The sequence below is a fragment of the Parus major genome, chromosome 9 (assembly GCF_001522545.3).
Source record: "Parus major isolate Abel chromosome 9, Parus_major1.1, whole genome shotgun sequence".
Lineage (NCBI taxonomy): Eukaryota > Metazoa > Chordata > Aves > Passeriformes > Paridae > Parus > Parus major.
The window spans coordinates 9744582-9762777 of record NC_031778.1 but is presented as its reverse complement, the minus strand read 5'-3'; the positions used below and the strand labels follow the sequence as shown (position 1 = coordinate 9762777).

The window sequence follows — 18196 nt, the reverse complement described above, 5'->3', positions numbered from 1 at the left end:
ACAGTATATTGCCCTTCACATCTTCAGAATACTTTACCAACACAAATTTTCACAGAAGTCCTGCCTGATATTAATGCATCATTGAAGTCCTTTATAGAATTCAGAATCAGAGGAATCCAGGCATTTTTGAAGATCATACAAAAGAGCAGCAGAGCCAGTATCAGGACAAACATATTCTTGCAGACTTGCCAAACCAATTTAATAGAAGGGGCTCTCAGTTCTTGTGCTCAGAGGCTTGGCACTACAAGCCTGAGAGTGTTATTTGCTTCTCTCCTGGACTATGCTCCGGATCTGGGCTCTTCTGCCTTTCATGTCCAAGAGCTTTTAGTAGCATTTAGTGATCTGCCATAAACATATAGTCTGGAGCCAGTGATACAATAAATAGATCCTGTGTTTTAAGGGACAATATATATGGAAGAGTAGGAGTAGTCATAAGTCACAAGCAGTGATAAACTAGAGTGGAGCAAGAGCGGAGCAACTGATAAAAGGCAGGTGGACAAGAACACTCCCAAGGAACCTTGGCTAATTCCAACTTTCTTTTTTTGAACACTGAAAGTTACTGTTTGAATTTTGAAGGAGAATACCAAAATAAAGACAAAAATATTCTAGAGAAGAATGTTATTTAAAAAATTATTCTGGTTACTAACAAGACATCAAATATTTCTTTTTTTGAATGTACACACAGGGCATGCAAACAGACATGTGTGTTATTCCCACCATACAACACAAGTCTTGTGTCTTCCTCTGACACAAGCACAAGCCACATCTTTTCCCGGTCTTCCCGCTGCATTTCATTTCTTGTGCCGTTTCCACCTAGATGGAAAAACTTGAAACAAAGTTTCATGTTACATGGAACAGATTTCCCAGGATACATTTAGAATCAAGATGGTTTTATAAGAAAGAGAACGCAAGATGAAAAGGGGCAACTTTTGCAACAGCCACGATATTACATTAGCTAGGTTTAGTATTTTTCAAGGCATAAATACTCAGCATTCCATTACATTAAAAATGGCCTAATCAATTCAATGGACTTTCTCATAGAAGAATTCTCCCAATATATAATGCTTTAATATTGAGTGTTGGCAGTAAGCACAGCATGGGGAAGAACAGTATTAGAGAGTGAATGAGGGGAGCAGTACTGGTAAACAGAAGAAACAATTCAAAATGAAATATTTTCAGTTATAAAAAAGCAGACTTAGGGATGCAAGAAAACTACTTGGATTCCTATCTGTATGGACCTGTGGTGCTTTATATGCCTTGGTGCTTTATATGCCTTTCATATAATTTATATTGTTCCCACAGAAGTCAGTAGGCTTCATGCAGAAAAGTCAAATATATGGAATCCCAGGCAGATAGGCTGGTATAAACCTGTCAAAGTGAATAGAAATATCGCAACTATTTAAGATGGCCATAGAACTTGTTTTGACTTGATTAAGTTAATTTTTCTTAACTTTTTTAGTTCAGTTTGTGGAGAGTTTTTTTGGGATTGGTTTATTTTATTGTGGGGGTTGGTTTGGTTTGGTTTTGGGTATTTTTGCTAAAATTGTTAGTCTGCTTAATGATTTATTCTTAACCAAAGGGGATAAGTTACTTCATAAATTGATCCAAAAGCATATTGACAAATAGTACAGTAGCTAGTATACAAATTGTATAGTAGCTAGTATACAAATTGTATAGTAGCTTTTCCATACAAGGTTCTGTCTTCTGTAGCATTTCCATTTTAAGTTTATGTCATTAAACCTAACAGCTTTATAAACACAACATATACATTTAATTCCTTTATGTACTTTCACACAGAATATCCAAATATACCAATACACTAACACCTTTTGAATGAGCACTACTAAGGCATACTTTTTGTTAGAATTGGGCTTTATTTTTACATTCCCACTGTAACTGACTGGGTATTTTATGGATTTTCAATGCTATTTTCATTGGCAAGGATAATATTCTGTGACATGGATCAGGAAAGGAACCAAAAAAAAAAAAAATATTGTGAAACTGAACCTGTGAAAAGAGAGAATTTAGCACAGTATTAACATAAGAGTGAGAATACTGAAATGCAAAGCAGATGCCCATTTGTCTTCCACTGCAACTTATAAGAGTAAATAGAAAATAGTTTCAGAAGTGATTAACTGAGGTGGTCTTTAGAAAAAGTCACAGGTGAAGATGCAAGATTTGACTTCATTTTCCAGATCTTTCACAATTCACAGGATGTGGCCTTGAACATAGTTTACTTGTAGGTATATTAAAATCTAATCTAACATCATGGCAAAGTTGCAATACTGCCTATAATATGCCTTTCTATGCCGCCTTCTTGATATCTTCTCTCTATGGCTTTGCAAAATACACAGGGCCCCATGGGAGGTTAAACACTCTTCCATGACCGTCTTGTACACTGCTACAAGACTAATAATATCCCAAAACATTTTCTAAGCTCAAACCACACCAGCACTGTAAGAAATATGACATAAGCAAACATACATACCTGTTAACACCATACTAAAAAAAATCCAAAGAACACATAAGGTTTTCATATCTGTTAGTTAACAGAATTTCTCATAGATAAAAATACGTTACAGAGGAAGAATAAAATGAGAGATAATGTGACACTATAGAAGTACAACTAAAAGATGGGGATTTTCTTCTGTAAAAAATCATTAATAGGCTTTGAATTCAGAGCTAGGCCATGAATTCTCAGGTGCTTTAGCTTTGTCCTTGTGTGCCTGCTGGCACAGACTCTTACATCAAGAACTGTGCAGTACAGAGCTTCCAACCATCCCTCCCAATTCAGGGCACCAGGAGAGCAGGATCAAGCAGCACTGGAATTAGACATTATGCAGGGATGCTCCTTTACAAATGTAGATGTGAATTTGGCATTCCATTTTGTGGTTTGTAGTGAGGCATTGTAACTGAATGTGACAACACTGCAGGAGGGTAGTTCTGCTTCGCAGCATTGTAAGGGAAGGGAAGTGGGTAATGCTAATGCTTTACAGCTCTAGGCATGCTTTTCCACAAAGATCTATACACAAATATATGTATACAGCAAGAACTCAAAGTATTCATTTCAGGGAGAGGGAAAGGCAGAAGAAAACACAGTTACAGTAGGAATACTATCTTACAACCAGCACTGACCCTGCCATTGATAAACCCAATTAGAACAGATTTCTCCTAACAGCTCAGGTCTACCACATCTTGCAGAATATCAGCCCTTCCACCTACATACTCTGGCACTGTAGTAAGACGAAAGGATGGGTGAGAGTCTCAGATTAGTAGGAAAGTTTCTCCTGCAGTTGTTCTCACTAAAATTTCCTTAAAAACCGGACATCTACTTAGCAAACATTTGGCATTTTTCATTTGCACCAAAACAAAAGGTTCCTCTACAGCACTCAAATTTTAGCACTCAGATACAGTACAGAAAATGCTCTTGAATTCCAAGTACCAGATAAAAACTATAAATACAGAGCAATATAGAGACTATTCAGGAATGGGGAAGAGGGATGAATGGGTAGGAGTTACATGCTAGAATTTAAAAGATTCTTCTGATAGAAACTTTGTCAAAACAGAGCCATTGATACCGAAATATTTGTATTTGTATTTCTATGAACTTGTATTTACCTGGGGGGAAGTGTGTAAAGTCCACAGAGACATCCATATCTGACCTGCAGAAACCCTTTAACACCACCTAAGTACAGTGAAGAAAAAGGAACAAATATGTCAAACCAGGAAAATGGCTATCTCTACCTTTCTTACATGCAAGAGAAACTGAATCATTTACCAGCTGTTTGTGCTGTTGTTTACAGCTCAGGCAATGCAGAATAAGAAAATTAATTATGCCAGCACCACAGATTCATTCCCAGTGTTAATTTGCTGTGCACATTTTCCTTCACACTTCACAAGATTACCAGGAAAAACTGATAAAGGATTGGTAAGAAAAATCCTACAACCTTGCTGCAGGTAAGAATGCAAAACAATCAGCTACTGCTAAACTTCTTCCCTCCACTTCTTACTATCTGTTCTTCTACTCTGAGCCACAGCTACAGTCATGATCTCTTCATACAAGATCATGACTGCTTTATCTTGACTGAGTTGGGCCAGGTTTGAGGGCACTTGGAAATGGCCAAACCTGACTCAGCTTTGTCAAGGTAAAGCAGTCATGAAGCCTCCAGGCTCTTGTTCCTCTGTGTTGTTTTTTTACCCCAAAACACCTTTGTGGTCCAGGCCTGCTTGCAGCATTGCTGTGATTTGCAAAACATCTTGCAGAAAAAACACTGGCTCTTAGCTTGGCTTATCCCAAGGAGCTTGACTAGACTCTCTGCAATTGAATTAATCCCATCTCCTGCCATAAGTCCCAATGAACTTGGAAGAAACAGGAAGACTAAAGATGTCAGGATGGTATTTCTGCATGTTCAGGGTTAAAGCCAGACCTAAGCTAAATTATTCACCTGTTGGAAATGAAAAGGAGATCTAAATGCTTTCTTCAGCTAAAACTCAGATCCCCACTGCTTTACAAGCATTAAGCAGCAAACAGATAAGCATATTGCAAATCCTCTAGAACATCAAGATGCTGAAAATATGCATTTTGTTATTTTATCATTTTTAATGTAAGGACAAAAGCTTTTAAGTGTCATTATACTCATCCCAAAGCTGGAATTGCTTCATTTCCTCTTTTACCAAATTATTTTAGAGCAGTTTGTTATACTGACTTTGTTTTCCACTCAGCCACATCACAGAGCCTGTGTATCACTGTTGACAGGACTCAAATACTTTAAAGCAGCTAAGACAATGCTGGAAGAGAGCAGTCAGAATTTCTTCACTGGCATGCTTGAGTTTGCCAGGCACCTGGCCCACAAGGGGCTGGGTCAGTACCTACCAGAAGGAACAGGGCCCTCTAAGTTTGAAAGATTTGTTTACATGGGATTTTATAGAAAATACGTATTTCAGAGAACTTGGATGTACAAACTAAAATTAAGTTCCTAAATTGATATTATAAATTAATAGCAGCCTAGCCATATCTCTCATTTTGGTCAGTGTTTCCACAAATTCTCATCAATGTGACTAATGTGACTGTTCATTCACAAGCTGAATGAACTGAGAGAGGTACTGGGAAGAAAGACACCGAAGTTTGGCAGGGGCTCCCTTCAAAGACTATCCTCCCATGTGGACTTGTCTTTAATATTGGAAAAATCTCTGGTTTAGCTCTGCCTTCACTTCCTATACATGTCAGATAGCCTCTTGCCTCATGGAGACCTGTGAGGAGTTACTTCCCTATAAAAATAAGAGTTTAGTTCTGTCTCTTAATGAATGCATTTAGAAACATGTTCACTTTTTACTTTGTAGCCAATCTGCTCTAAGATATATTTTGGTTTGGGAATCTTTTAAAATAATTAGAAATTATGTGTAGATTTGGAAAGTTACTTTCTAATATTTATTCATAAACCAACACTTAAACATTTAATTCTTTATCACAAACATTTTTAACACCATAATCTACAGAATAATTCCCATGAACTTCCTTATCAAAACAGCAAAGAAAACAGCAGTTAAGCAATAACCCAGATTGTATGTACCCATATGCCAGAAATTGTACCCAATGCAGAAAAAAGTTCTATATCTTATTTCCCAATAGTTCACGATTAGCCACAAGCCCAACTTGTTCAAAAACATAAAAAATATTCTGCAAATTCAGCTTCCCTTAAAAACCTAAGGAAGAAAAGAGTCAAAATTTTCAAAATGGAAAACTGCGAAATCACCAGAGGAGCAAACAAAATATAATTTCAAGCTTTTGAAAGGATGAAACTGAGAAGCAATTTTCTAGAACTCTTAGCTTGCAGAGGCTTCAATTACTAGAATGTGGAATTTGTTTTAATTTTCCCTGTTTGAGGACTTGCTGATACTCCTACTGCAGTCTCTACCAGCACCACTAATGAGGTCACTGCATAAGGGTTCAGAGCTGAACTGTACTTACCACCAGAAAATAATGTCTATAGTAGAAGCACATTTAATTATATTATCAAGTTTATTTATATTTATTACCTCTTGATGAATTTCATATCACATTTTCTCCATTTACAACTGAAGTATTCTTCTCACAGCCAGCTACAAGAGAAATAAAAGACAAGACTTCAAGAATGAGTCTACTCTTGAAAACATCATCATCCAAATGAAAAACATGTGAACAAAAACAAAAAAAAGAAATTAAAAAACCTGCAGACAATCACGTGTATCAAAGCAACACATGGGCACACCTGCCCTGCCAGGACACCTGCAGCATAGGAGCAGTGTGGGCTCAGTAGGATTCCCAACAAGAAATGCAGTGTTTTCTGCACATCAAATAAACTCTGCCCACACAGACTCAACCTGCAGCACCCAGGGTACTAGAAAGTCCAACAGCAGGCTTGGCACAAAAGGAGTTCCCTTTTCAGTGTAATAAATTTTTAATGCTATTTCAGTGCATTTCACATTCAAAGCACAATTTCTCAACCACCATATTTAATTTTTGTTTAGAAGATGAATTGTCTGCAAACAGTGCGCTGCGCTGCACAGAAGCCAGTCTTCACCAGAGCAAAGTCTCAGCATTGTCCCTTCCAGTCCAGTCTGTGAGCAAAGCATGCACTGTGAAAATACCTTGTTAGAGGGAAATCAAATTATTAAGAGAAATATTATTATATAAATGTTTAGATAAATGAATAGATAAATAAATTGATCTTATATATTCTTTCCTCTTTCACTTGCAGTGTAACTTCATACACACATACTCAAGAACTCTGAAAAACTGATGCTTTAAGACAATGTAGGAAGCCTCTCTATCATGTGTTACTCTCTTTGAGGAGATCTTAGGGATTTAAATACAAATACTTAAATCTCTTTTCAGCTGTTTGTGTTTTTCAACACTTCATTTCCTAACACTTTAGGCTGTAATGAGTGTTTCTAATGTTTTATCTCTTATTTCACTTTGCAGTGAAACAATTTCCAGTCTGTTGTTTGTATATGATAGCAATAAACAAAGTAAAGTGTATTTTTCACTAATAGAGAAAGTTTACCTGATTCCTGTGCTGCCTTCATCTCAGGGTCAGTGCTCCGAAAAGCTGAAAGACAAATTTTCTCTAACATTTTGAGGTAACTGAGAGGAAGATACAGTTAGTCATTCACAGCCAGGAGGTCAGGCCTCCTGCCCTCCTCCTGCTGCACACAGATGTCCCCACACATGTTGTGAGAGGATGTGAGCCCCAAGGCAGCCCATGTGCTAACCCTGCCCTGGCCACAAATGTGTCATAAAGACCCCAGGAAAAAGAGGACACAGGTGGTTGCAAAACAGAAAGTGCATACAGAGAGGTCAGGTTAGGACACAAACACAGGTTCAGCATGTTGGTGTTACTTTAACAGCTTCTTCTTAACTGTCTGAATCCTCTCTCACAGACCTGAGGCTAAAAGTCTGTTTCCCTGCTCTTTGTTCCTGCCTATTCCAGATGGGCTGTAGAGTTCTGAAGGGGAGAGGGAACAAATAAAATACTAAGAGCTATGGCTATTCCAGTACAATAAAGGGAGCCAGACTGCAGCCAAACATCAGTGAGAAAATGGTAAAAATTGCATTTTCCTCTCCTCATACTGGGGAAACCAAAATAGTCCTCTTGATGCCTATATCAAACCCAACCCAAGTAAATCAAAATGTTCTGCTTTTTTTAGAACAACTGTCTGAAATTAATATACAGTGCTTAGATTCATTTTTGCCACATCAGCCCTCCTACCTCCATGGGCAGGAGTGAAGAATAGGAGCTCTGACTTGCAGGATGCATTTCCCATTTCCCTCTTTCCCACCTTTAACTCTGTGCAGCAATACCAATGTCTGGCTGCTCCCTCTTGAAGCTATGCTTAGCAGGTGAAGCCCATCCACACACTCACTAAAGTCAAATGGAAATTAACCATACGTATATGAAGCCAAAACCTGCATATACCAGATAGAAAAAGGCAGAAATCCTTATAACAATTATTTTAGGACACAAACTACACAGCAACATTTCTAGCATCACACTTGGGACTGTTTTGCAGAAGGAACTATCTCTTTGCCTCCAGACTTCTGATGTGGATTAAGCTTTTTCATAACTCCAGTAGCACAATTAACAGTAGAAAATATTAATAAATATGATAAACGGAAAAAAAAGGATTATTGTTTAAGAATTGTTGATAAATATGAGTTTGCTGTGATTTCAGATAGTTTATGTCTTGCCCCTGTGATAAGACAGGAAAAGGCAACCAAATGTATTTTCTGGTTCCACCAGGGAGACTCTCAAATGGACTTTCACTGCAAATAGCTATTTGCACAAGTGTTTCATCCAGTTAGGAACTAAATCCAAATAACCCAACACAATTTGTCTGGCAATCAGGTATTTGCAGTCAGTCTCTGGATTGTGCACACAGACACACAGAAGCACTTCACAAGTCATCAGTCTGGTAATCAAATACTGTTGTTATATAATAAATTTGACTAATAGGCACAGAGCACCTGCTGGTTTTGTTGCTGCTGCTATTACTAGCCAAATTTTATTAGCAAATAAAAGCTAAGGCTGCTCTTCTTCCATTTCAGTAACTTGTGATAATGATGACATTAGGATCCCTGTTCTGAGCACATAATTTTTAAGCTCTGTCTACACTTTCATGACCACAATTAGGCTTGTCAAATCTACTAGTCTAAGAATCTTCATCTTCTTTCTCAGCTGAATTATTTATGCAGCCAATATTAAGTAAAGAACACTTTACATATAAATGTTTTATATCAACTTAATTAAAAGTTCCCAGTTCTCAGTCACTCAGTACTGGCCTAGGTAATTTGCCTAATTTTTGTCTTCAGGGGGTTCTCTTGTGAGCAATCTAACCACACCAAAGCTGTTAGGAATGATCAGTTTATTGAAGTGATATGTAATTTATTTCTTTTACCCTAATTGTATTTTGGCAACTGACTGAATTGTGAATCTTCATCATAGGCTGCATGAAAAGAGGTTCTTGCTGAAAGAGACAAGGAGTATTTCTTCCCTGAAAGGTGATATAATAATGTGTGGAAATAAAAGAGCTCTGCCAAAGCCCCCTTTTTAACTGGAACTTCTTCCCCGCTCAGCTGATGTAAACTCTCAGTCCACATCAGGCAGCAGGACAGCCGAGAATCACAGAGGGGTTTGGGTAGGAAGGGACTTTAAGGATCACCCAGTTCCAGCCCACCCTGCAAGGGGCAGGAACCCCTTCCACTGAACCAGACTGACAGACCATCCATTGCTTGAATACTACCAGGGATGGAGTATCCATGATTCTCAGCAATCTATTAAGGGTCTTACCACCCTCACAGCAAAGAATTTCTTGCTAATATCTAATCTAAACCTACCCTGTCATTTTTAAGGGGTGATTTTTCACTGAATGGAAAGTTGAAATCCTTAAGAAAATAGAAAACACAATTAATTGGAAAACAAAACAAAACAAAACAAAATACCCTAGAGTTTAACATGAAACTATGAAGGTCAAGCAGAGATTTTAAAGAAAATACTTGCTGAAGACACAAAAGCCAGGGTCCATTCTGGATAGTGCTTGAAGGGCAGGCAAAATATTCAGTGAAGCTGAAACCATAGAATAAAGGTCAATGATCCCTCTGTGCTGATGTTCACAGTGCAGGAAGAGTTGTGGGCACCTTCTCATACCAGAGCATTCCTAAGAATCACCAGGTCACATCTAAGAATCCATTAAAATCTGCAGTGTCTGTAGAAAGTTTAATTATTGAAATCCATTACATTAATAAAGTCAAATCACCGCCCGAACACCATGCCTAATAATAGTCAAGAGTTTAAAAACATTTCTTCTTGAAATTGCCTGCTACTCTGAAAAGACTTATCCCTGAAACTGACTTCCATATGAGGAAGCTGATCCAACTACAAACCTTGACAAAAGCTTTTGACTTGGGTAGAGAAGTTGAAATTAAAATAAATAATAAATTTGCTGGGTACTTTCAAAAATATGACAGAATGGAAAGCAAATAAACTTTTCTCCTTTTTCAATAAAAGTAAAATTTCAAATTTATTAAGTTTCTGAAGCTGCAAACAAATTATCATAGTCCAGCCATGGAGCATCCTAGATCTTCTGAAAGAAATTTAGAAAACTCTCTAAATGACCTTTAAAGAAAATAAATTGTCACTGGATAAGGAGGAACATCCTCTGGCAGACTGATAATTCGCTAAAGGATAGAAGGCAAATTATAAGAATAAACAATTCTCTTATTGATGATAAAATAAACATGGCAATAAAGACCATAACAAACCCAGATGAATTCCAGAAAGACCTAACAATGCTGAATGAGTAATTAAAAGGCAGATGAAATTCGTCATCGATAAATGAAGAAATGTCCATAGGGAAAACATAAGTATGAAATTATGTGCTTGAAATTACATTTTCCTACTCAAAAAGTAATGTAGTATCTCTGATGTTGATCAAAAATAACTGCTACTTTGATAAAAATATCATTTCAATGTCCAATACTCTAAATATAAATAAGAAATTGTTAGGGAAACAACAAAGAACAAAACATGAAACATCATTATGTTTTTCACATAAATTCTTTGGGTACACACATCTTGAATCATGAGCACAATTTTAGTAACCTCATAGCACACATAGCAGAAAAGGGCAACAAAGGATGATTAGAGACAAAATTATTTTCTAAAAATAGAGACTAAATAGAAGAGGACTCTTCAGAGTGGAAACCTGACAATAAAGATGGAGTATGCTCATTTCATGCATCTCAATGTGGAGAAGATGAATAGGAAATAATTATTGACTGTTTCTCAGAGCACCACAATTACCCAAGTCATGCTATTTAGTGCTGCTCTTAAAAACATAGAAGAATAAATATTTTTACATACTTCATTAACTCTTTTGCCACAGAAGACTGGGGTGATCAGGAAAACAAGCAAGTTCAAAAAGGAATGAAACAATTTATAGACAATAGGTCCATTGATGGACACTAACACACTCCATCCAGCCTTCCACTACGGTAGTGCTGTGCCTGCAGATTTCCACAGCCTGTGGAAATGCTTCACTCTACACTTATCCTGCTTTTACATCTGTTCACTACTGCCATAGTTGAAGACTAAAGATGGCTAAACAGAATTTTGATCTGACATGGTAAAATTATGCTTGTGTTTGTTTTTTGTTGTGTTTGGGTTTTTTGTTTTGGTTTGTTTTGTTTTTTTTTATATTTTCTTTAAGTACTATGACATTCTGGTAAACAAATTAATGCCTTCCAAGGGAAAGAAGGAAGTATGATGTTTTCCAATGGGGGAAGTGTTTCTTGCTGGCACTGGAGCCTTACAGGCAGTGGCTTCTTATTAGGCAAAACAACAGTTAAGGTCATGCACTATCCACTTTTAGGATCAGTCTGTTAGATACCCCAACACACAAAGGGGAACTGGTAAATTTGCCTGTGATATGGGACTTTGACTACATTAGTGACAGCTGATGCCACCCCTTTGCTTAGGTAATTCTTCATCTCTGAAGAGCAATAGAGAGTTGCAGTTATGTCATTATTACTACCAAGTATGTGGCTGAAACATAACCTTCACATGCTTCCATTTGGTGTTGTGTCCTTAGCCACCAAGTTTAATTAGAATCCTAATATTTGTATGGATATACTGGATTTTATGTGGGAAAAATGTAGGTAACCTGAGGTTATTCCAAAAGTATGGTAATTGATTTGAGCCACTTATTCTAGTTGCAGCGATGTGTTCTAATGAATCTAAGTAAAGGTTTGAGAATTCTATCTCAAATTCTGCCTTTAGTATACATTTTACATCTCATTGACTCCAGAGAGAGTGCTCTAAAGAAAGATACAGCCCCACCTCAGCTACTTGCTATGTTCATTGTCCTTTAGAGTGCAATAGGAAAAAAAAATTAGTGTTATATCTAGCAACTAAGTTGCTTGATTTATGCCTCTTTTCTGTTTACTCTGAGTTTTTGGATTTGCATCCTCATTATTTTATATTTGTTCCTACTAATGGTGTGCTCTCAAGCTATTTCCCATTCCATATTTACTTCCTTTATTGTTTGCAATATTGAACTATAGTGACTGAATCCCTCCCCCACTACACAATTTCTCCAAGGTCCCATCTTTGTTATGACCAAACCTACCAATACATACTTAGTTTTTAGCTCTAGGAAGTTAGTATTTTATAAACTTAAAAACAATTTAAAAAGTAAGGAAGATATTAAGACAGTCTGCAAATTCTTTGGAAAATAGGAAAATACCAGTTACAGCTGCATTCATACACAATGGGAAGTACAGAAGGTTTCTATTGCTTCTGTACACCGGTAGAGAACACCAATGCTCTTCTCACCCCACATTCTCTAACATACATTCTAAAGCTCCTAAGATGTTGTTGCAATCCATCAGTGACTGTCTTCTCCTTATGGAGGGATACAGCCATGGAAGAGATGCACCATCTGGCCACACTGACTCTACACCTGCCCAGGGACCTTCCATGCCCAGGAAATTCACCCCATCACCACTCCAGGATAGCAGAAACAACCTACACCCAGGAGAGCCTTCAGAACTGTTTCAAATGGCATCCAAGGTTATTGTGTCTAAGCATGACCTCCTAGGAGAGACACTGTCATTGGGTCAGTACCAAGAAAACTTTTACAACAGGAAAGGAAGAAATCTCACGCAACAAGTCAGTATATTCCACTAGTTATCAAACCATTTTCTCTCCAAACCATGTTTTCTCAGCCATTCAAGGCTGGGTAACTAAGGCTTTGTGACTTGTTCAATTTTCTGAAGTATGCCTGTGAAGACACAGTTCTCATGAACTTATCCTCTTAATCAAAACACCTGTCAATATTCTGGGTACAGAACATGAAGATCCTTCATAACAGACCTTGCTAAGGTCACAAACATGTGACCAAACCTTGCAGATCAAAGACTTGCTGCCAGGTTTTACACCAAACCAACCCATTTTCTGGGCACTGCCATATCCTTTCCTCTCCTCTCAGACAGGTACTGAGGAAGGGCTTTGCAGTGGCAGAGTCCTGCAGGACATGCACAGCTCCTCCCACCCCACTGCAAGCAGTGGCAGTGCCTCAAGGACCAGGTTGTATCCAGCCAGGCTGGATACACAGAGAGCACAGAGGGGAGGCAGCAAAAGGCACAGAGAACTAGTGAGTGAGTTCCCTTAGGGTTGCTTGGACTGCACAGAATTCAAGTAACAAGTGGTGGATCTTCAGACCTGTGTTAACAGCCCATCTCTGGAACTTCCTTTTCCCATCTCCTTCACCAAGACAAAACCTTTTTCACAAATTCTTTCATTTTCCTCTACTGACACATTCTGGATCTATTGCAATGTTAATAAAGCAAACTTTTCTTTAATCTCAGTTAGGTGGGTAGCGGCTTTTTCTGTTTGATTTAGATTTGTTTGTTGTTTTTTGTTGGTTTTTTTAGTTGTTTTTACTATTATTATTATTACTGACGTTTATCACACTGTGCAAGTCATCTTGAAGTGGTTTCAGAGTCATGCACAGACCAGAGAAAAGCCTGCTGAGAATAAACATGTTGTAAACTAAATTATACCTGAAAAGGCAACACACTGTTTCAAATGACATATGGCTGCTGTACAGAACACAGTGTAGAACATTAAAAGGCTAGAAGCTTGGGAACTGACTCCCTGCATGTAACAATCCAGATTGCTGGGATTGCTCTATTTATTTTGGTGGCTTTTGAAAACACAAATGACACAAGGTTGATGCCACAGTTTTGCATAAGTTTTATCACCAGCATAGATGAGCCATTTACAAGGTATACAGAGAGATATTGCACTTTAACTTTAGACAAAGGTATATTTAAAAAATAGGAGCATTTTTATTGGGCCAAGCTGCTATAGTTTACAGCAAGTGCAGAATCACATAAAGTGAATATCAAAATTCTCAACAGCAGTTTTTCTTCTGAATTCAATCCAAACTAATAAATCTGCTGCAGCTCTGCTTTCTCTGTTCACTTCAGCTCTTATCTAAATGACAAGTCTTGTCCATGTGCCATGGATAAGTATAGCATCGTGTCAGGGAAATGACAGAAGCATCCTCAATTCTGCCAGACAAATCACAGTAGATGGGACATTATTTTTTCTTTTGCTATTTGACAGTGCCATCTGTAACTTCTGCCAATTTTCATGCATTACTCAAGGCAGTTGCTTTCCTTTTGTTAAGAAGAGAAGAAGGTTGTGACAGAGCTAGCCATCAAAGTTAACAGTTAGGGCACCCATCCTTGTGCAACTTTTATAACACTTCTACCTGCAACATGGAAGAGACCCAAAATACCAACAAAATACACGAGGGAGTCAACAGACAGACAAAGACAAATGCTAATTAAAAAAAAAAAAAAAAAAGGTGTGTGCTCAGTGTTCTGTGAATCAAGGAAGCACTGCAATTATACATGACCTTTGTCTTTAAGGTCTAGAATAGGCACTTGATTGGAATATTAGTACTGGAAGTACCAGGCTCATGTGGCTGGAGGCACATGATCTAGTAGGGAAGCAATTTGTTGTGCTACATAGTGAACATATTTCTACCTCTTTTTGTAGAAAAAAAGCACTGCAACTTCCATCATGCCATCTGCCTTACACTGAGTTCTTCAAAAATTGCAGGAAAAGGAAAGAACAGTAGGAATCTTCTATAACATTGTCAATATATAAAAGACAGTCTTCTCCACTAGCATTACAAGTGCCAAATGGTGGACTTGGTCTCAATTATTAAACACATTAATTAGGTTTATCTTGTATGTGCAAGGTCACTGTAGGAGAGTTTGAATCGTTTAAGTGTTCCAGATATACATGGTCTTGTGCAACATTCCTACCTGAGTTCTCCTATGACAATGATTAATTTAAAACAGACTTTTGTTGACAAGACTCCCACAGCTTGGCTTAGATTCCTGAATGCTGGTTACTATTACAACTTTACTACCTTCCTCTGGCCAAATAAGGTCTTAGTCCTCAATCTAACATTTTACAAGTAGTTCAGAGCAGCAACTTTGTCTCAAAGGTGGTAAGACATGATAGAAGGAACCCCTAAGTTACTAGCTGGCTCAACAAGTAGTTTTCTGCATGAATTGAAGTATATTTTGCAAACTGGATGCTGGCAAAATGGTAGGCACATGTCTAGAATTAGTGTTTTAACCATTAGCGCATGGTTAACAACTCAAAAAGAAAGGAGTTCAGGACATAAAAGCTGCTGAGTTCTATCTTCCAAAGACATCTACAGGGGACTGTATACTTTCTAAAAATAAAACTGAAGATTCAAGTCCAAATTTGACTGCCTTTAGGGGCAAGAATTTATGTTTAAACCACTCAGTCTTAATTATTTTTTTATTTTTTCAAGTATTTTTTTTGAACAGTCAAAGTAAAAATGCTCAAATCTCTATCATGCAAGCTACGACAGATGGGATCCCTTTGGATCTGCTATAGAAAAAGATTCAGAAGGAGTATCTGCAGTATTTGCTGCAGAAATTCCCAGCAGCAGTCAGATGTCTTCATGGAAGAGGTGTGGTTTTTTAACATTCTTACAAACTACAAATCACAAGTAAATGAAAAGTGGTCCTAAGTGGTCTTAGAACATGTTAAAGTCCTTCTTGAGCTGGGAATAACAGATAAATAGTGCAGAGAATATAACCTGTGCCTTTCTGTCCTAATGCCAAAGATGTAATCACTCTTGTCAGAAACATTATTTTGTCATACAGTAAAATCTGAGAATATTAAAATACCAGTGCAGAGATTTGATATTAAAAACATTTCTCATGAAATTACTTGCTGCACATTGACAAAATACGGAAGCCCTGTGGGCTTGTTCCTTTAAAATGATACATTTGATTCTGACAGAAAGAAATTTAAAGAAATTATGTACAGACTGATTTCCAAGTAATAGCAGAAGCACAAGTCATGCTCACAAGCAAAAAGCCAAGTACTATAGCCTTTGAGGATTACATTGAACATGCTGATAAATGATGTGCAAGTAGGTGTATGAAAAAATAAATACAGGGATTACAAAAGTCACAGTAAATTCTGCACAGACAACTCTCTAGTGCAGTATTTTCATTTAAATCGACTTGCATTATCTTGTTTCTTTGAAGGTGTAACAAGAACCTTATAAATTCTCCTGCAGTCTTTAGGCACAGAGAGATACTAAAATGCTCCTGTAAGTGCAGTTAAGCCAAGTAGAAAATGTGTAAATTAAATTAACTAAATCAGAAGAAAAGAAGAACTTTCAATATGGAGAAGTAATTGATACTTAATGATGACTCAACAGCGGTTATGGGCTAAACATATCTTCCCTTTTGATGCAGTTCTTAAAACAACCCCCAGCAGGGCGGCATAGGAAGCTGGGAGATGCTTAACAGGTCACCTCCTTCTGCACTGCATTCTTAAAGGCTGGAATGGAAAAACTGAGAGAAGCATCATAAAACACAGGTCCTCCTCCTCAAGTCACACAAGCCATTTCAGGAACTTACATCTGCTTCTGCAGGAGAAACACTGATATTCTCCTAGTCTCACCACCCAATCACTCCAAAAAAAGAGGGTCATTACGGAATTAATCTCCAAGCCTGCTTGTGAGATCCTTTCAAGCACTTCCTCCATTTAGTGTCAGAGTGCTCTTAAAGCACTTAGGGGCCTTGCTGACAAAGGACCAAGTTGACCATATCTGAGCAAAGAAGTAAAAATATGGGATGCCTGACTGCCATTAAGAATTCTACACCAAGATTCCTTCCCATCCTGCCTAGATGGCCCAAGACCATGACTTCAGCCTGCTGGTAAGAGATTTTTTTCTCCAGTTCTCTTTTTCTGCTCTTCTGATAGTACTTCCCTTTGAATATATGAAACCCTTTCTAGACCTATAAAACTATGTTTCTTTTTGATGCAGCTAAACCCATTTCTCTAGTGCATGCCAAAATCCAATTCTTCTGTGATAAAGCAGTAAGATGGCTCTTAATCTTACCAGCATGCATTGCATAAAGCCAGAGAGCTTTATATTGATATACCCTTCCTTTATGTTAGAAATCACACATCCCTATCACTGTCACTATTTCCTCAATCCATCAGTGTCCAACTTCTGAAGAAAAATGTTGGGTTTTTTCTGGACAAACCCTGTATTCGTGACATATTCCTACATTTTTTCCCATTGTTAGAGGTTCTACTAAAGCAGTTTCTTGTTAAAGCACATGAATAATCTTCGGTGTGTCTGATCTCCTTCACATGCCTGTTGAAGATCATCCTGCATACCCAGTAAGTGCATGATCAGAACTGAATATGCAAGTATGAAAAACATTCTCTGAGATGCTCCCCCAAAATAAGCACCAAACTGGTACAAAAATATTTATGTAATTATGGAATATAACTAGTTTAATGTCTTAGGATTTTAGCTTTTTTATTTTCCTTCTATTTTTAATCCTGTAATTCTTTTCTGTATAACTCTAAACTTCATATAGACTGTTAGCTACTGATTTTTGGTCAGACAAAACAATTCCTCTCTAAGCCTGAGAATCAAGGATACCTCACTGCCTCAGGTCCCGAGAAATGTAAACAAAAGTGAGTTGGGCAGGAGCAAGTTTGGGATAAATTACTTCATTACCTGAATCTGTAATTGGAAGATTAACCCCCAATATGCAAATGGACCAAACTTTTAAAAGTATGAAAACCTGTGACCCATTGTCCATTTTTTGGTTGTAGCCCCTGGGGAGGCTTCGTCTGCCCTAAATGCAACTGAAAGCCCTTCAATAAAAATAATTGCTTTTTTATTCCTTTAATTTTGTCTAGCCTCTGTTTTTAGGTAGTCCCAAAAAGGTATCCGTTTGTTGCATGAAAAGTGTGGGCTGCATCAAAAAAAAGAAATTTTGTTTTTATCTAGACAGTTTAAAGGGTAACTATTCTTAGAGCAGCTGGCTAGGATCATTCCAGCTGAGATATACTCTGAACACAGAGACAGGTCTATCATTTACAGTAATAAAAAGTCATAAATGTCTCTATTAAATACTGCTTTTCTGCATAATGAGGAATAAAGGACTGAGGGGTCTCACAGGTGAATGCTGAATGTATGGGTAAGCTATTTTTTTCATAAAGTAGTTCCAGACACTGAACAAAAAGTCAGGTTTAAAATCCCAAACTGACATTGATTGAGGTGCTAGCTT

The 18196-nt window shown here is 37.6% G+C and overlaps 1 long non-coding RNA gene across 1 annotated transcript; it reads right to left on the bottom strand.

Moving 5' to 3' along the window:
* Positions 1 to 648: 648 nt before the first annotated feature.
* Positions 649 to 6379, bottom strand: LOC107208534. Its single transcript, XR_004498809.1, has 3 exons — positions 6037 to 6379; positions 3619 to 3685; positions 649 to 826 (listed from the first exon to the last, which is right to left on the bottom strand). It is a non-coding gene; the product is annotated as an uncharacterized LOC107208534 (long non-coding RNA).
* Between the last annotated feature and the right edge of the window lie 11817 nt (positions 6380 to 18196).